The following is a 20,284-nucleotide window of genomic DNA, read 5'->3' as shown; positions in this document are numbered from 1 at the left end:
TGAAAATAGAGGGGAGACTGATATGCACTGTTAGCAACTGAGGACTTCCTTGCAATAGTGAAAAAAAACGGCAAATTCGACCTGGGGATGGAGGGATGGCTAAAAGAGCAACTCAACAGCTTATGAAGCCAATTATACCCTGACCCCTAGCCTGTGTGTTCCAAAACAAGCTAAGAACCACTATTCTGAGGTATTTCCCAATTCTAATATTCTGTGATTCTATCTGTGCAGCTCTTGAGAAGAGATTTGGTGGAGTCTAACCCCTTCACCCCAGCCAATAACGCAACGCTGGCTGGTTCCTCAGATACAGCCTAGAAATCCACCCCGCCCGCAGTCGCTGCAATACCCCAGGGGATAAAGGACGAGCCCCGATCCGCCTCCCGCCGTCGCCCCCGCCGCCACGAGTCAGCGGGGACCGAGGGGGCCCGGGCCCTCTCCCCGGGGGTCGGGACAGGCTCCCTCCGGCCTTCGCGTGCTCAGACCCCCGAGGCCCGGGGACGCGGGCACCCCGACGGCCCGCACGGCGGCCAGGCGAGAGCAGAAGGCTCCCTTCGGGCAGGCTGCGCGCCGCCTCACGAGAGACAGGCTGGCCTGTTCTGAGGAAAACCGAGGCAGCGCTGCCTGGGCTCCGGGTCCCGGGAGAAAAGGAAATGGTATCCGCGAGCACACACGGCGGAGCCCGGCAGAGAGGAGAGGCCCCAAACCTCTCGCCTCCTCACCGCTGCCACTCCCCGGCCGAGCGCGGACTCCGGCGCCTCACCCGCTCCCTCCTCCGCTCTCTCCAGGCCGCGCGCCCGCGCTCTCCCGGACGAATTCCCGCCTCCCGCCCCCTCGACTCCCAGCACCCAATCACCCGCCAGAGCAGAAACCAAGCAACCAATCCCGGCGCGAGGTGAGGGGGCGCGAACCCTGGCCCCCGAGGGAAGCCTCCACAATAAAAACGCACGCAAAGGATTTGGCGGCCCGGAGGTGAACGCCTGAAGAGCGAAGGACGCTCGCAGACCGCAGGGTTTAAAGGAAAAGTCTTCTCCGTTTTGAGATTTTGAAACCGGCGACTTAACTGGTGCATCCGTTTCCTTGGAAACTCGCAGTCTCATTCTTCAGGTCTGTAGACCAAGCAAAAGGAAACCCTTTGAAGCCTCGCCGGGTTCTTCCCAGAGCGCCCGGCAGTGCCGCTCAGCTCACGCTTCCGACCTTCACGGCGGCCTGGGTGTGGCACAGACGGAGGCAGGAACTGCCAGACGCCCGAGCCCGGCCAGGCGACAAGGCTGGTTGACGACTGGCCGCAGAACCTCAGGATGTTCGAGGCTTCCCCGGATAGCGAGTCCACCCAGAGCAACGCTCTAGAGCGCTCCCGCCCCGGCGGCTTCTGCTCCATCAAGGCTCATCCGCCTCTGTCCCTCCTAACACCCGGTTGTTATTCTTTGCCACGAAGTACACTTCAGCTTCCTCGAAGGTAGGGAGTTAATCATGATCTCTCCAAATTGTGATTTTGTCAATTTCTGAGTAACTTAAGCTTGGCTCCAGTCCCGGTGTCTCAAAAAAGCAAAACCTGAGACAGTTTCTCAAGTTTGAGCAACTAGTTTGGGGAGAGGTTTGCTGCAGGGGGAGCAGCGGGAGGAGAGTGGATTTGTTTGCCTCCCTTTCAGTTTTACTGCATCTTCCCAAATTGCAGAATGTACAGTGCTAAAGATAAATTCTACCTTTTAATTTAGTAATCTCAGGCTCAAAAATTTATCCTAAAAGAGTAATCCAAAAGAAAGAAAAAGTAAAAATACCTCAGTTGATAACAGTGCCTACTGTAATCCTGAAAAAAGTCATCAACCTCCCGGTCTAGTAATAGCACCCTATACGGTTATCATATATCAGTTTGATCATTATGAAGCCAGTAAAATAATTATCAAAACTAAACAACTTGCAAAAAAAATTTCCTATGAAGTTAAATGAAAGAAAGCAGACTCCCTACTGGGTATTATGAATTCCATTATGTGAAAATATATATGCATAAGCAAAGATAGAGGGAAAGTATAAAAAATGTAACTTGCTGTTAAAACAGTGGAATGAAGGATAATTTATCAATACTTAAAAAAATCTTCAAATTTTTATTCTGCTTTTACAATTTTTTTAAATATCAAATCGTTTAAGTAACTGCTCCAGGGAAAGGACTACGATTTTCCTCCGCTCAATTCCTAAGGCTCTCAACCCACTCTAGCCTTGTATGGCCATTTGACGTGTGGGGCGTTAACAGAAATGGATACACGTAGGCTCTGGAGCCAGACAGTCCTGGATTCCAGTCCCTTGAACTGTTCCTTTCAGGTGAACAGTAGTGAAAGAAAACACAAAAAACTACAAGTTCATTTGATAAAGAATAGGAATGTTTATAAACCAATATTCAAAATAGCTGCACACATCTGTTTTCACCTGAATAAAAAAATTACATTGTGACAAATTTTGTAACCTTAACTTAAAATACATGAATATTAACATTTACTAATATAGTTACACATTTTGTTTACATCATCAATGAATGTGATGAAAAACAGCATGTTATTATTTAAACACAGCAGGTTTTGAGCAGTCTTTGAAAACTGATCCAAGAATGTGCGCTGCATTTAGTTAGAAACCATTTATTTCAACCTTTTCTGAACTCCTAGAGGTTTCCTACTCACATAAAATATTCCAAAGCCTCAGTTTAAAACAAAACAAAACAGGAGCCGCTGTATTTAATCTTAGAAGCCTACAAAACTGCCTTGTTTAAAAATATGAAAATTCTTACAGTATTTTTCAAGTGTATGCTTTTCTTTTTCGCATCGAAATTACTTAATTGAACATTAAGCATCTGATATCTCAGGGAAAGCCAGCCCAGTATCCTGTTTTTCAGAGCTGACCAGGTGTTTCTGATGCAATCTATGGACCAGCAGAGACCCATTTGACTAAAGAAGAAATAATTAGTCAAGTGTTTTCTAAACATTGCTGCATAATGGAATCAACTGGGGAATCTTAAAAAAAAAATACTAATGCCTGACTCCCATCCGCAGACATTCTGATTTAATTGGCATGGGTTCCAATTGGGGATCAAGAGTTTTAACAGCTCTCCAGGTGATTTTAATGTGCAGCAAAATGTGGAGCCACCACAATGATGCAAGACACAATAGTGATCTAAATCACAATTAGCCACAAATGACAGATGCCTATAGAGGAGAACTCACTTTTAAAAAAGTTTCTCAAGTTGGAAATACTTGATAGTTTCTCTCTGTTTCTTAAGATCAAATTTATGCTTTTTCTTAAAGTTATAATGACTCTTTAATTAGTAGTGTTCAGAGGGGTTTTATATTGTTAAACACTCAACAGTTTTTTTCACCCATTAAGTTTAGGTTATTGTATATAATCACTGCTATACACTTATCTATTACGTGTAACAATACACTGAAATTACCTTCTAGGCATCACAGTTTTAAGAACCATCCATAGTTTATTGACTGAAGCATTCTCCACAGAACCCCTGAATTCAATAGCTGGTTCATATTGGATGTTAATACTTCTGCATATGGTATAAGTTCACTGGCAGAGAGTGGAGTCAAGCGTTCTAGAATCTGTATCGTTTCCATATGTCTTACTGGGACAGCTGAAAATGCTAAAGGGGAAACTTAGCAGTCATAATCTAAATTCTACACAGCTTACCAAATAAGAAGTAACATTGCTCTATGAGACTACAGGCCAAACAAATCAAGAAAACAATGTTGCTCTAAACGTAAAACTTGCAATCCTAGCCATAGTTCTGGCCATACTTAAAATAAGGACCTTAAGAAAAATTCATTTAGGTGTAGTTATTTCACAAAGAACAAAACATATCTCATTTAAGAAATCACCTTAGTGACCCAAAGACAAGGGTCATTTCCTTGGTGATTCAGACTGATTTTAAAAATTGATTGAAATATGAAAATATACCTAAGTATTGCCTTTGGTAGTCCCATTCATTTGAAAGATTGGAATTTGTTGAGACCTATAAGGGTGGCCCCCTTTATAGGTTATAAGCACCCAGCAGATTGCTGTTATTCAATAATATCAATCCTGTGCTGTTCAATAGAACAGACACTAACCACACCTGGCTGTTGAGCACTTGAACTGTAGCTAGTCCAAAATGAGATGTGCAGTAAGTATAAAATATACACTGGATTCCTAAAACTTAATATGGAACAACAGTAAAATATCTCATTAATCGTTTTTGATATCGAGCACCTGATGGAATAATATATTAGATATATTGGGTTAAATAAAATAGTTATTAAAATTAATTTTGCCTTTCTTTTTACTTTAATGTGGCTGTAGAAAGTTTAAAATTATATGTTAAAATTATATGTGTGGCTTGCGTCTTATTTCTATTTGACAGTGGTGATCTAGAACACTATCCAGTAACCACAAGTACGTTGCTCTATTCCACGGCACTTATTTCTGACCTCTTTCTATCGACCTTTCACACAACCTGTTTAGTGATATAACGTAGGACCTAGGAGGAGACAGATACAAGCATATCAGAAAGAAATGGTTAAAGCTCCTTAAACTCAAAGAGAATGATTAAAATTATATTCACCAAAACCTTATTATATCCCTAGGGAAGTTCTGCATGATTTTAAGATTTCAATGAGCCTAACATCTCTTTGCACTACTAAAGGGGAAGAAGGAGTATCAATCTACTATACCTTCTTGGAGTTGTTTAGGAGAGTGGTTTTTGGCATTATTAGTCAGGAGCATTTCCCTTAACAGGGCATCAGTCCCTGTGATGTTTTCTTCACAGACCCATCTTTCACAATGCATAAATACAGGTAGTTAGTTACAAGGAGACATAGTAAAGCAGAATGCGACCCTTAACAATTTGCAGAAAGTCAACTGGATTCTTCATTCTTAAACACAAAACTCATCTCTCTCCTCTCTCCCCCTCCCTGCTCCCTTTCACTGTCAGCAATCCAAAGGAAGTTGCACTTTGTGTGCATGCATACTAGAGTTTGAGAACTTCTGTTAGGTAGTTCAGCCAGGGAATCTGCTTCGATCAAGATCCCCAAGTGATCTGATACAGGGAAGTTGGAAACTACTACTTTTATCAAAAGTTCTCAAGCTTTCTTCCACTCTATCCCAACATAAAAGTCTTTCATCAGGAAAAGTTGTTTGACATAGCCATAGTTCTGGAGTTGAGAGGGGGAGGAAAGAAAAAGAGGAGAAAAGAATGTCCATTTGGGGGAGATCATATATGATTTTAAAAAGGCCTCACTCAGAAATTCTGATGACTAGTGGTGTAGCGGTTTGCATACTCTGCTGCAGTGGCCCGGGGTTTGCAGGTTCGGATCCCGGGCACAGACCTACACACCACTCATCAAGCCATGCTGTGGCAGCATTCCACATACAAAATAGAGGAAGATGGGCACAGATTTAGCTCAGGGCCAATTTTCCTCAAGCAAAAAAAATAGAGGAAGGTTGGCAAAGGATGTTAGCTCATGGCCAGTCTTCCTCACCAAAAAAATAAAAAATAAAAAAATAAAAGAAATTCTGATAGGCTTCTATAGGAGAACATGTCCTCTCCTCCAACCCAATTGACAATCATTGCTATATATGAGTAAAATTCAAGTTGCTCACTTTAAATGCCTAAAATGTCTCAGGCACTTGATGTATATTTTCTCATTTCACCCTAACATTCCTACAAGGTAAGCAATATTGTCTCCATTCTACTGTACGGAAACAGGCTGAAAGACATTTATTAATATCCCAAAGTCACACAGCTAAGTGTGTCAGCCAGTCGAAGCAGTGCTGGTGACGCCCACAAGAGGATGCATTTGTCTGCCTTCAAGGGTTAAGGAGGCTCCAAAGGAATGGGAAACCTTCCTTTTTGTACATCAAATGCTTGTTTCTAACCTTTTGCTTATACCATGGTTTGACTGTTCGTGACTATTATTGTGTAATATCAATAATGAGAAAGTAAATGATGATATTGTAAAAATGCCTATTTAGATATGTGAGATACCACTATGCTAAGTGCTTGGCACATAAATAATAAATATTTTTGTTACTATACTACTAGTATCATCATCAGAGTTGTAAGTGTAGTAGTAATAATATTAGTAGCAACAATGGTACTTTAGATACAATCATCAACTTCTCATGCAACTTAAATCAAATCATACCAGTGCTTAGTCCCAGTAGGGATGGCATGACTCAGGGTTGGGAAATCGCCAGGTGACTCATAGAGAGTCTTCAGTGGCCTTCCCACCTCCTTCAGCTTGTTTGGAGGGGGCAGGGCTCTGCCGGGCTGACCTCACTTTCTCCACCTGGAGGGAGCAGGGTGGGAGCGGAGCCTCCAAGTGAGTCCCCACTGCTGGGCGGGTGGCTTTTGGGTGAGGCCATCCACCTGCCCCATTAGCTGCCCCACCTGACCCTCCTGCAGGACATCTGCGCCCTCGGTCCCATCCCCTTCGGGCAGCTCCCTGGCCTTGAGGAGCCTCTGACCTCTGCAGAGACTCGCTATGGCAATGGTTCAGGACCCCTCTCAGTAATATATTAACACTCAGATAATGAATGCAGCAATGGCTTTTAATGTCCTCTGTGTGTCAGGCTGTGCTGAAGACTATTATCTCCTTCACCTTCCAAACGGCCCCATGGCAGGGTGCGTGTGTGTGTGATAATCTCTTAATTACACACGAGTAAACTGAGGTCCTGCTGGCTGAGGTGAGGTGCTCGGCCTCAGAGAGGGGACCCGGAACCTCTGGAAATCTCCAACACCCAACACTAGAGGAGCTCACAGATCCTTTTCTTTTTCCGTTTTCATTGTATTTATTTATTTGTTCATTCATTCATTTTAAACAGCTTTGTTGAGTTGTAATTCACACACTACACATTCACCATTGAAAGGGTGCCCTTTGATGGTTTTGGCTTATTCGGAGATAAGTGCAGCCATCACCACGGTCAGTCTCGGGGCATTTTCATCACCACGAAGAGAAACGTGGAACTTTAGGTAACTGTCCCCCAACAGTCGGTTTGACCATAACAGTTGGTGTAGTTTGCCATGTCCAGCGACAGCCACCTCTGGCTCGGCTTGCTGACGCCCCCGGGCCCCGAGCTGCCCCTGCCTCTGCTGCGGCTCTGTGCTGTGTCTTCCAGGCCTGCCCAGCTCTTCTTACAGACTGGCCACTTGGGGCAGGAGTGGGACAGGGGCTTCCTTAAAGTGGCCCAGACCGACCTGATGGAGTTACTGAAAACACGGGTATAAAATAGGAGCAGACAGGTGGCCTCTCCTCACCTACTGGAATTCACCTCGATCCCCAAGGTCATGCACACTGTGCCCTAAAATGTCCCCCAGTGGCAGGGACACCTGACCCAGCATGGAGCCCACAGGCCACACCCTCAGTCAGAGGAGTCCACGTGGCCCGGGTTACACGTGCTGCTGCTGCGGGTCTGGCTCGCTGGCTCTGTGCAGGGCCGACTCCCGCAGCCGTGGGCCTTCACCTGGCGGGCAGCTCCCACTGTGCTCACCGCTGTTTCTCTGCCCCCTGATGAAGCTGCAGGCCCGTGCACCCCGCTCCCTCCTTCCCAGAGTCACGCCCTCAACAGGCCGACAGACTGCAGGGCCTGGCGCTGGGTCTGGATTTCGGGGTGCGGGACTTATGGCTGCAGAGCCATCTCTCCTTCATCCAGGGGCCCTGGCTGGGAGGGAGTGAAGGTGCAGAGAGACCGCTGGGCTCGGGCGGGTGGGGGCCCATGGGGCAGGGTGGGCAGAGGTCCAATCTCCATGCCCACCCATTCCCCACAGCCCTGAGCACCCCTTTCCCTCCTCACCTGATCTGCTGTGCACACAGCGGCCCCAGACGCTGCAAACAGGGAGAATCCACCCCTAATTACTTGCTGTCCATCATGTTACCAGTCCCTGGTGACCCGTCACTTCCCAGGTGGCCTCCAGAAATGTAAAGAGTGGAGGGACCTGTGATGGCCGATTCTGTGACCGGGAGGAGCCTCCCTCCGTCGTCGGTCACTTCACCTGGCAGGAACCGGAGTCTCTTCTCCCCAAACGCACGCACCTGTTTCTCCGCGTTGGAACCCGGAGCGTCCCAGGATTGCTGCCTGTCACCCGAGAGGAGCCGATGGCCTGGCTCCCAGGCCTGGCAGGCGCGAGGGGCCTGGCTGGGACAGGGCCCGGGAATCTGGGGGAGATTCTTGCGAGCTGGAGAGCAAAGTGTGCTCAGGGGCCTGGGAGCTTCTAGTCAAGCTCTGGAAAAGTCCTCCAGGCCCCAGGGCGGAGGTAGAGCCAACTCCCAGAACGGGTGGGCGTTCCAATGGCAGCCAGGTCACAGAGCTTCACTCAAGGGACGTCTCCGAGGGCGTCCCTCATCCAAACTGGGGGCTCAGTGAGGTGGGGGCTTGTTCCCAGTCTAGGCCTAGTGCCTCTGGGAGGCAGGGAAGGAGGGAGGAGGGACGTGGGAGGAGGGAGAGGGAAGAAAGCACTTCCCTGGGTCTTTATGAGGCACCAGGCCACTAGGCTCCACCACCTTCTGGTTCACAGTGGTGCCTGAGGTGTAGGACCACCCTTCCTGGTCTGACAGTTACTCAGGAAGCCTTGGGTTCTCTGGGAAGACAACTGGCCTGGGAATGAGACCATCTGGGGTGGAGTTCAAGCTCAGTCATCACCATCCCTGTGGCCTCTTGACCTTCAGGTGAAGCCCCAGGTGAGCTCCAGGTGAGCACTGCACAGGGTCCCCACCTGCAACTGTCTGTCCTCTGCACACCCCACGCTCTGCCCAGGGTGACGTGGGTAGAGGAGGGCCTGACAGCTCTGGCCAGGGAGGAGGCCTGCCCCCGAGTCTCAAGGTTACCATGGAAACAAACAGAAAGGGGACAGGGCTGAGCTCCTCCTCCCTGGCAGCTTGGAGACCACCACGAAGGCAGTGGCCCGTGTGTGCCGACATGTCCACTGGCAAAGGGCAGAGGGCTGCCACTTGTCACCCAGAGGGACAGGGCCCTGGGCTCCCACGACTGTCGAGCATGTTCTGGACGCTTCAGTGCTGCTGATGGGGAGAGCTTCTGGGGGGAGGTGTCAGACCGTGGACGTGTTAAAGGTCAGGGGTGTGAAATTACTGCACACGGATAAACCCTGGACACAGTTGCCAAGAAGGCTGTTTATGTTGGCAAATGTGCTTTGAGGTCATGAGTCAGGGTTTTATAGGCCATTTCTTAGCTGGGCCCCAGGAGGGCTGACGGCTTTGCAGAAAGGCGGCGTCATGTTTAATGAACAACAGATGCTATCATCACCCTCCGCACTGTCGTTCTGGTGACAGGACTGTGGCAGCCCCTGTGGACGTGGCCCCGGGTGGTACCTACAGGCAGAGCCTGGGGTCTGGCCTGGAGTGAGGATCCCTGGACAGTGCTCATGAAGTTTGTACCTCCCTCTGATGTTCCTGCTGTCAAGTCACCACAGCGAGAGCATCCCTGGGGCCCCTGGTGTCCGGTGTGGCCCTGACGCAGGCCGGCCTTGCAGGATTGGCGGTTCTCCAACGGGACCTGGAAGGGCATCTGTCCCAGGCCCTGGTCCTCCCTCCTCCCTCCTGTCTCCACAGGCATCTGCAGGAACATCCTTGTCCAAATCCCATTCTCCTCGTCCATTCTTATCTTTTGTGTTTTCTCAGCCCCATAATCTGGGCCTGACATTTAGGGGCGAAGGCTGTACGTTCTGCTCTCTGCGGCTCACGCTGATCACGGCTCAGATCTGCCCCAGTCCTGCTTCGTTGCAACAGAATTATTTTTAATAAACAGATTTATTTCTCAATCTGGGAGAAATCACTGCATTTGGCCAAAACAGACATGATTTATGTTTTTAAGATCAGCCCTGCTCTGCTCAAAAAATGTTTAAAGGAAAGATGGGCAGAGACATCTGGGCTCTTAGGGTGAGACTCCAGGGAGAAGGCGGGGATGAGAGCCAACCCAGGACCAGAGGGTGGTTTCCGAGCGGGTCACAGGGCGATGAGTCAAGGAGCAGAGATGCGATGAGTCAAAGCCACAGCTTGAAACTCTAGCCAGGCATCAGCTGCTGTGGTGCTGCTGGAGCCCGGCCCAAGGGGAGCAGGGGTCGGGGGTCAGGGGTGCAGAGGGGTCAGGGGTGCAGAGGGGTCAGGGGTCAGGGGTGCAGAGGGGTCAGGGGTGAGGGGGCAGGGGGCAGAGGGCCATGGGGTGGGGCTGCATCTGTCTGTCAGGTGTGAGTCAGTGTCCTGTACGGAACCCAGTGCCCAGGGCACCAGCAGGCCTGGCTTCTTCCCTGAGTCCTGGCCAGCAGGTGAATGAAGCTATGGGGACACTCCTGGCCTCTTCCTCTGGGCGGGAGAAGCACAGAGGAGTCTGTTCAGGCCAGGAGAGAGCTGCTTCAGCATTCTGGTTAGTTCCGTTTTTTTCCAGCATCCCGTGAGTCACACGGTCAGCACGGCATGGACCGCCTCTGACATCCTGCTCTGAGCCTCCCAGACCACCCCCCTAACAGCCTGGTGACATCTCCCGGCCCCTCTGAACAGGGCCTGCTCCAGGCCGCTGCCCCGCAGACAGGTCTCACCGTGGCCCGCGTGGGTGCTGTCCAGAGTGGTCTGTAGTTTCTCAGTAGAGCCAGGGAAGGGGCCCTGGACAGGCTGTGGGGACCCCAAATCCTCTGTAGAAAGTGACTTGGCCAAGCCCTCAGGGGACCCGAGAAGGCCCCAGCTTCTGCCTCAGAGACGGGGCGCTGTTCTCCTTCACACCTCCTGGAACAGGCAGTTTCTCCTCTCCTGGTGTCCTCTTCTCTCTCCTTGTCTCAGCTCAGGCCTTCCAGCTGCAGGGGTGTGACAGAGACCTGGACACAGGCCAGGGATGGGCTGGCGTTCCCTCGGGAACACTTCCGGTGAAAGGGAGCTGTGAGTGTGCGTGCGTGTGTGTGTGTGTGCATGTGCGCACATGTATGTCACTTATAAGCATGCCTAAGCCAGCAGTGGCACACAACACACACACGTGCTCATTCTGAGGGTGGGCCCAGTCCCCCTCACGATGCCCAGCGTTTCCCACCGCCTTGACTGTGTCCGCCAGCTTCAGACAAGTGCAGTCAACCGTCAAGAAGAAGAGAGCGCTTGGGTCCCATAGCTGCTCCTGAGGGGACCAGGATGCAGACAGTTGGAGCAGAGGCTCCGCACGCATGTTCCAGGAGCGCCCGCGTGTGGCCAGCCTGGCTGCTCCCCACTCAGGAGCCACACGGCCGGACCAAGTTCTTGAGCGGCTCCAGTCACAGCGTCGCGTCTGTATGGGGGGCAAGCACCCCCACGAAGCTCGTGTCCTGGCCCTGAGTCCCGGCTGTGGCGTGGCCAGCAGAGCCAGAAGCATCCCCCTCATTTCCTCCCACCGCGTCACCCTGTCAGCTCACCAGGACCATCAGACACCCCCATGGGGTCTACAGGTCACTTCCGGGAGGTGGTCAGAAGGGGAGGTGGTGCAGGTGAAGCACGGCAGGAGCGTGTGCTCGATGCACGGTGGCTGCTGTTACAAGATTTACTGTCTTAACAACAGTGTGTCCGGGTTCTGGGGCCCTGCCGCCCCATCCACAGGAAATGAGTGTGCAGGGGAGAGCTCCAGCCCTTAGACCATCACCTGAACACTGAGCCCCCAGGACCGACCTGCACCCGCTTTCCTGTCCTGGCAATGCCCCTGGCTGGGCTCCCCGTCAGTTCCCTGCTCACCCCGCCCTCCCGTGCTGGAGCTCTCCACCTCCTCTCAGCTCCAAACCCGGGACCACAGCCCTTTCCCCTGCACTTGGTGGGGAAATACTGCCGCCGGGATCCTTCTGGCTCCTGTCTGCCCCTCTCTGGAGACGCACTGGGCGTGCCAGGGGCGGAGGCTGGATGGGAGCTTGTTAATGCTGAGTGAAACGCAGTCGGATCACAACGCTCCTAGCACAACACTCCTCGGTGCCCCAGCTCCTGCTGCCTGCAGAGTGAGGACCACCCTCCTTCCGTGGCACAAGGGGGCCCCCCAACTTCCCTCAGGTGTAACCTCCTCTGTCCTGACCCTCACCCATCTGCCTCTCACCTGGCGTCTGTTAGCATGACTATCTCTGCTGAGCTGTGAGGCAGAGACCAGACTGCTCAGTGGTGTGTCCTTGGATCCTGGGCCCACTCTGACCAGTGGGCATGTGTCAGGCTGACACTGAATGACTGGTGGGCATGGTGTCAGGCTGACACTGAACGACTGGCAGGTTGGTGGGGATGAGGGGGGAGAAAAGGAGGTTGGCTTTATTTTTCCCTAAGGACATAGAAAGAAGGAGGGGAGGTGGCTTCTGGGCAGGAGCAGACAGCTGTGCTGAGACAGGGACTCTGAAAACAGAATAGGCTCCAGCTGTCCTCTCCTCCTCCCTCCTGTGGTAGCCGGCCCCAACCCTCGTCTAGTGCACCCGTGGCTATTCAGGGGTTCCGTTCACTACGCTGCACTCATGTCCTCTGGAAGAAGGTAATCTTATTCAAGTCCCCTGCAGTGAAGCTATCTCGACCTTTGAAACAGATGAAAAGTACACTTTTTCCAAATGTGACTCAAAGGATGTGAGGTTCGTGCACAAGGCAGTTCTAAAAGTGGACGGGTAATTACTGGTTCTGCTTCCTGTAATGATTTTGTAAGATCACGCCACACTGCCTCCCCCACAGAGAACAACTAGAAAATCTGTACATAACGCAACCAGGAGCCGCTTGACGGCACTGGGGAGTGAACAGCAGCAGACAGATTCCGGGGGAGTAGTTTGAAGTGAATTCCTGTGGCTTCCAGTCTGGGGCCATGTACAGTCAGAGCAGGGCATGGGAGGCAGTGGCTCTGGGAAAACCACAGTCTTCACAGCCCAAGAACAAGAAAAATGAAACTGGGGGGCTGTGGTTGTTACCAAACCAAGTAGGCTTATTACCGAACCAAGTGGGCTGGCCTCCTGGTGAGTTAAATAAGACTATACCAATGGAAGTTGTCTCACAAAGTAAACTGTATTTGCAGCAAATAGGAGGCCGTGAGGAATCATTTCCAAAGTCATGGCGTCCCAGAACTAAGGGAAGCAGGAACTTTTATTTCAGTTGGGGAATAATATTCAAAAGGGAGAGGTGGGGGTATTCACTTGCACAGGCTCAGTTGGAGAACATGCTTCCACATAATGAGGCCTAAGCTCCTACTGGAGAGATCTTTGCATCAAAAATAAAGCAAAGGTCATGGGCATAGCTCTTGTGGTGAGGCTTGGTCAGTTTCAGGATGGCTGGTGGTTACATCTCCCTTGAGTGCCTCATTTGGTCAGTTTCAGGATGGCTGGTGGTTACATCTCCTTAACCTACAAAAGGAAAAGAAACAGCTTGGAATAACAGTTAATTGCTTCCAAACCCACCTTTGAGTTTCTCCAGGCACCTAGTCCCGGACATGGTCACTGAAGAGGGAGGGGGATTGCAGGAGGGGAAGAAATGTGCAGGGGAAACTTCAGACTCTGCCCTCACCTTTCTGACGGACTGAACCACGCATGCGCAAGCCACTCGCTAACAACAGAAGATCTGAACTGAGGCTGGAGCTGCAGCCAGGAGCCAGTTTGCGGTTCAAGACCAGCTGAGATCACTACCTGCTGAACCAAGAGACAGTCATTGGTGGAAAATAGCAGAATCCAGAATTTCCACCACACCACATTCATAACGTCCAGGACACAGTGCAAAATCACCCAACATCCAAAAATCAAGTAAATGGGACACATTATTAAGAGAAAAGAGGATCAACTGAGATAGATCCCAAGATGACCCAGGTGTTGGAACTGGCAGATAAGGATTTTTCTTCACGTGCCATAAAGCTCGGTTATTAGGTGCATAAACAGTCTGTATTATGTCTTCTTGATAATGGACCCTTTTGTATTTCACAACGACCTCCTTTATTCCCGGTCATATTCACTGTGCCTGAAATCTGCTTTATCTAGTATTAGTATAGCTTCTCCAGCTTTCTTTCAACTAGTGTTAGCATGGCATGTTTTTCCAATCTCTTTATTTTTAATTTATTTGTGTTTTTATATTTAAAGTGGGTTTGGGGTAGGCAGCATGTAGTTGAGTTTGCTTTCCTATTCAATCTGACAAATTATGCCTTTTAAATGGGGTTTTTAGACCACTGTCATCTAATGTTACTGCTGATAATAGTTAGATTTGAATCTATCCTGTGATTTGTTTCTTAGTTGACCAATCTGTTTTTTGTTTGCTTTTTCCTCTTAGACTGCTTTTTTTTGGATAATTTAAGTATTTTTTATGATTCCATTTAATCATCTTTTTTGGCTTATTCTGGATGAGTTTTGCTGTGTGTGTGCGTGAGTGTGCATGCCTTAGGGTTTACAGTACACATCTTTAACTTTTCACAGTTTATCTTCAAATAATATCAGACCACTTCATGACGCCTGAACAACCTCACAACAGTACTCTCCCACTCCCACTGCAGCCTCCGTGTCCATGTTGTCACACGTTTTATTCGACATGTTACATACCCCACAGAAAGTGCTCTCTATCCCTTTCTTCACATAAGGTTTCCATATTGTGTCATTTTCCTTCAGCATCTCTCAGCGCTGATCCGCTGGTGACCGTGAATTATCTCAGCTCTTGTGTGTCTGAGAAAGTTGATATTCTATCTTATTTGTACCCTTTGCTGCCAGGCATAGAATCATAAATTAGCAGCTTTTTTTCTCACTACTCTGAAGACCTTGCTTCACTCTGCTCTGGCCTGAGTTCCAGTGAGAGATCTGCCTTCATTATAACCTTTGTTCCTCTGCACTCAGCAGGTCTTTCTATCTCCTGTCTGATTTCATGATTATCTTGTTATCACCCTATTTAAGCAATTTAATTATGATGTGTCTTCTTCATACGTCTTAGACTTGGGGTTCATTAAGTATCTTGGATATGTGGGTTTATAGTTTTTTTTTTTAATAAAATATGGAAAATTTTCAGTCATTATTTCCTCAAATTGTTTTTTCTGTTTTCTTCTCTTTCTCTTTCTGGGACTCTGATTACATATATTTGAGGCCATTTGAAGTTGTCCTGCAGTTAACTTTCTGTTCATTTTCTTTGGTCTATTTTCTCTCTGTATTTTATTTTGAATGGTTTCTATGGTATGTCTTCAAGTTCATTAATCTTTTGACGGATTTGCTCTTAATCTCATCTAGTAAGTTTTCATTACAGATGTTTAATTACAGACATTTCATCTCTAAAAGTTTTTGGGTCTTTTTCCTATCTTCCATATTTCTACTTAACATCATCAGCCTTTTCTTTTTTTTACTGAAGTATTGACATACAATATTATGATAGTTTCAGGTGCACCGCATAGTGATTTGACATTTATATACATTATAAAGTGATCACCATGATAAATCTAGTTCCATCTGTCACCATACAAAGTTATGACAATATTGTTGACTTTGTTCCCCACGATGTAATCCCATCCCCATGACTTATTCATTTTATGACTGGAAGTTTGTACCTCTTATCCCCTCACCTATTTCACCCACCCCCGACCCCCTACATTGTCAGTCTTGTCTCTAACTTCTTGAACATGTGGAATATGATGACAGTAATAACATCCCATCTTTGTCTATGAATTACGTCCTCTGTGCTATTTGTGGTCAGTATCAATTGAGTGATTTGTCTCCTCATTACACGATGTGTTTTTCTGCTTTTTTGCATACCAGGTAATTTTTGGTTGGCTGGTAGACATTGTGTATTTTTCCTTGTTGGAACCTGGATAGTTTGTACTCCTAAAAATATTCTTGAGCTGTTTCCTAGGACAGAGTTGTGTTACTTTGAAACAACTGGAAACATTCAGGCTGATTCTAAGCTTTGTCAGGTGGGATCTGAGTCACCTTTAGTCCAGGGCTGACTGTGTTCCAGAACTGAGGCCACTCTGAATACTAGACACAATCTCCTGCCAGTTATGGGGCTTTCCTAAGCCATGTGTGGACTGGTTGAACCCAAACCATTCCTGTCTGTGTGAGCTCCAAGAATTATTTCCTCTAATTTTTTGGTGTTTGATTCTGTAGTGTTGGGTAGTTTCCTCACATGGGTGCACTGGTCATTACTCAGTGGAAGATGCAGTGGGCCCACGGAGAATCTGTGAAGTTCTCTCTTGCTGCAGTTCTCACTTCTTGGGTGGTCTTCTGTATGTGCTCTAGTCACCTCAGCCTCCCAGGACGCCCAGTGCCATCTCTTCAACTCAGGGAGAGCTCAGGGGTCCACCTGGGTTCTCCTTCCCTGTGCTAGAGCCTGGAATTCTCTCTCCAGGCAGCAGGGCCATCACAGGGCCCACCTTGTCAGTTCCAGGTCTCTCAGGGGTCACTGAACTCTGCTGCCTGAGACCCACTGTGTGAAAACTACTGTTTCATATATGTTCCCCAAAATTTTCAGTTGTTGTGGGAAGAAGGGTAAATTAGTTCCCTGTTATTTCATCTTGGCTGAAAGCATAAGTATTAAACAAAGATTTTAAAGTGATTGTCATAACTATCCTCCATGAAGGTAAACAAACATGCTTGTAGCAAATGAAAGAGTAGGAAATCTCAGCAGAAAAATTTAAAAAAGAAAATTTTAGAATTGAAAAATACAATATTAGAAATAACAAATTCTTTACATGGAATTTAAGTAGAGCAATAGAAATTAACATGGAAAATAGAAAAAAGGGTGGAAAAATAACAGAGCCTCAGTCACTTTTAGGTAAGATCAAACTTTAATATACATGTGGTCGGCTTCAAAGAAGGAATGGAGAGAGAGAATGTGCAGACAAAAATACTTGAAGAAATAGTGGCTGGAATTATCCAAGTGATGGAAGATAGACATTTGCAAATATGATGCTCAACTAACACCAAGCAGAATGAAGACAGTCCCACATAGAGACACATCAGATCAAGCAGCTGGATACCAAGGCCGAAAAGCAAATGTTGGAAGCAACAGAGAAAAATGACACTTCACACAGAGGAGAATAATGATTTGATTAATAGCTGACTTCTCATCAGAAACTATGGGGACCAGAAGAGAATGAGAAAAGAGATTTAAAGTGTTGAGAGAGAGAGAAAAAAAGACCTGTCAATGCAGAATCGTATATCCAGCAAAAATATCCTTCGAAAATCACTGTTGAAAGACAGCATTTTCAGATTTAGAGAAACTAAGAGAAATTATTGCCAGCAAATCTCTACGACAGAAGATGCTAAAGGAAATTCTTTAGGAGAAGGGAAATTATACCAGAAAAGGAATCTCAGATCCTCAGAATGGAATAAGTAGCTTCAGAAATGGTAAATATCTAGGTAAATGTCAAAGGCTACTCATTTTTTTCTGCTTTCTCCTTCTAACTTTTGTATAATACACACAACTTACAGTAAAAACTGTAATATTATGGGGAGGGCAGAAGGATGAATAGGTGAGCATAGAGGGATTTTAGGGCAGTGAAACTATTCTGTATGACACAGTAATGGTGGATACATGTCATCAGACATCTGTCCAAACCCACAGAATGCACAACAGCGAGAATGAACCTGGTGTAAACTGTGGACTTTGGGTGATGATGACATGTCAGTGCAGGTTCGTCATCTGTAACAAATACACCATCTGATGGGCAAAGCTGATAGTGGGGGGCTGTGCATATGGGAGCAGGGCATATATGTACCAAACACTCAATTTTGTTGGGAAACAAAAACTGCTCTAAAAAAATAAAGTCTTTAAAAAATGATAATATTTTCTTCTGAGGTTCATAAGATATGTAGATGCAGTACATACAGTTACTACAGCATAAAGGATGGGCGGGGTGGCCCAATATGGCTGCACTATTTCCATATTTTACCTGAAGTACTAAAATGTTCATTGTAAGTGGAACAGGAAAAGTTAGAGATGGAGATTGTGAACCCTGGAGAAATGACTGAAAAAAAAAAATAGCCAAGAGGACAAAAAATAAAACAATGTAATCCACCACATCACCGGAGTAAAGAAGAAAATCATGTGACATGCAGAAAATGCATTTGAAGAAATTCTACATCCATTTATAAAAGTCCAGGAAAGTAGAAGTAGAGGGAACTTCTCTAACTTGATACAAGGCGTCCCTGAGAACCTGCAGTCATCACAGACAGTGAGACTAAAGGCTTCCCCTGTAAGTCAGGATCAAGGCAGAGACATCCGCTCTCATTGTCCCCAGTCAACACCACACTGGATTCTTAGTTGGTGTGAAATAGCAAGAAAATCAAATAAAAGGCATACAGATTGGAAAGGAAGGAGTAAAACTGTCTTTTTTCACAGATGACATGACTGTCTACATAAAAAATCCTTAAGAATATAACAAAAAAAAAAGGCTACTGGAATTCATAAATGAGTGTAACAAGGTCATAGGATACAAAGTCAACATACAAAACTCATTTGTATTTCTATACAGTGGCAATAAATGATTGGAAATCGACATGTTTTTTCTTTTGCTTGAGGAAGATGGTCCCTGAGCTCACACCTGTGCCAATCTTCTTCTACTTTGTATGGGATGCTGCCACAGCATGGCTTGATGAGCAGTGTGTAGATCCACGCCCAGGATCTGAACCCGAGAACCCAGGGCCGTGGAAGTGAAGTATGAGAACTTAACAACTGCGCCAACAGGCTGGCCCCCAGAAATTGACATTTTTAAAGTGCAACTTACAATAGCAACAAAAATCATAACATATTTAGGAATAAATCCTATAATATGCCTGTAGAATCTCTCTGCTGAAAACTACAAAACACTGATGGAAGAAGTAAAAGAAAACTTCAATAAGCAGGGAAACGGTCTTAGTCTATTTGGGCTGCTATAAAAAAACCCACAGACTGGATAGCTTATAAACAACAGACATTTATTTCCCACAGTTCTGGAGGCTGAGAGTCCAAGATCAAGGCGCCAGCATGGTCACATTCTGGTGACAGCCCGCTTCCTGGTTCATAGCTGGTGCCTTCTTGCTGTGTCCTCACACGGTGGAGGGGACAAGGGCTCTCTCTGGAGCCTCTTTTGTTATAAAGGCACTAATCTTGTTCATGAGGGCTCGACCCACATGACACAAGCACCTCCCAGAGGCCCCACCTTCTAACACTCTCAACCTTAGGGGTTAGGATTTCAACATGTGAATTTTGGGAGGACATAAGCATTCAGACCCCAGCAGAAATATACAGTGTTCGTGGATTGGAAGACTCAGTATTTTAAATACTAATTTTCCTTAAGTTGATCTATACCAATTACAATTCCAGCATATTTTTGGTAGAAACTATGAAGTTGATTCTACAATTTATTTGAGTAGGCAAAGTAATTAGAATAGCCAAAACAATTTTGAAAAAGAAGAACAAAGTTGAAGGCCTTAAACTACCTGCTTTCCAGACATATTATAACATTACGATAATCAATAGTGTGCTGGTGAACGAATAAACACACAGATCAGTGGAACAGAAGAGAGAATCCAGAAACAGAACCACACACGTATGAGCAATTGATATTTGACAAAGTTGCTAAAATAACTTAATGGAGAAAGAATGGTATTTTAAAAAAGAGGCACTGGAAAAATTGAATATTCATATGCAAAAATATCCACCATAATATATAACTCAAAACAAAACAAAACCCCAAAATCCTTGGACCCATGTCTCACACCACATACAAAAATTAACTCAAAGTGAATCAAAGCAGTAAGTGTAAAATCTAAAACTATAAATCTTCTAGGAGAAAATATTCATGACCTTGGATTAGGCAAAGATTTCTCAGGTATGAAACCAAAAGCACACCCATAACAAATTTTGTTTAGTTAAACTTTATCAAAACTAAGAACTTCTTCTCTTCAAAAGACACTGTTGAGAGAAGGAAAACAAGTCAAAAACTTGGAGAAACCATTTCTGCAACACACATCTGTGAAGGCTTTTTATTCGGTGTATATGAAGAACTCTTCAATCTGAATAACAGAACAAACAACCTCGTAAAAAACTGGCAAAAGATTTGAAGAGGCACTTAGCAAAAATGATACACAAATGGAATGAAAGTACAGGAAAAAATGCTCAACATCATCAGTCATCAGAGAAATTCAAATTAAAACCACAAAGAGATACAGGTGTACACCTTTCAGAATGGCTTAAAAAATTAGCAACAATATCAAGTACTGGCAAGGATGCAGAGCAACCAGAATGCTCGTACACTCCTGCTGGGAAAGTAGAATGTTTCAGCCATAATGGAAAACATTTTGAGAGTTGCTTGTAAAGTTAAAGAAATGTTGACCATGTAATCTTTCTGA

General features: G+C 46.5%; 1 protein-coding gene and 1 long non-coding RNA gene across 2 annotated transcripts in view; both read right to left on the bottom strand.

The window, feature by feature from the left end:
- Nucleotides 1-20,284, bottom strand: part of LOC131401822 (5'-3' exoribonuclease 2-like) — a gene marked incomplete at its 3' end in the record, with an annotated part of 126,194 nt that overhangs the window by 69,941 nt on the left and 35,969 nt on the right. The window lies entirely within an intron of this gene.
- Nucleotides 12,985-13,622, bottom strand: LOC131401819 (uncharacterized). Its single transcript, XR_009218011.1, has 2 exons — nt 13,500-13,622; nt 12,985-13,339 (listed from the first exon to the last, which is right to left on the bottom strand). It is a non-coding gene; the product is annotated as an uncharacterized LOC131401819 (long non-coding RNA).

Source organism: Diceros bicornis (genome assembly GCF_020826845.1).
Source record: "Diceros bicornis minor isolate mBicDic1 chromosome 2 unlocalized genomic scaffold, mDicBic1.mat.cur SUPER_2_unloc_8, whole genome shotgun sequence".
Taxonomy (NCBI): Eukaryota; Metazoa; Chordata; class Mammalia; order Perissodactyla; family Rhinocerotidae; genus Diceros; species Diceros bicornis.
Note: the sequence above shows the minus strand (reverse complement) of the source record. Positions and strands in the feature narration are given on the sequence as shown.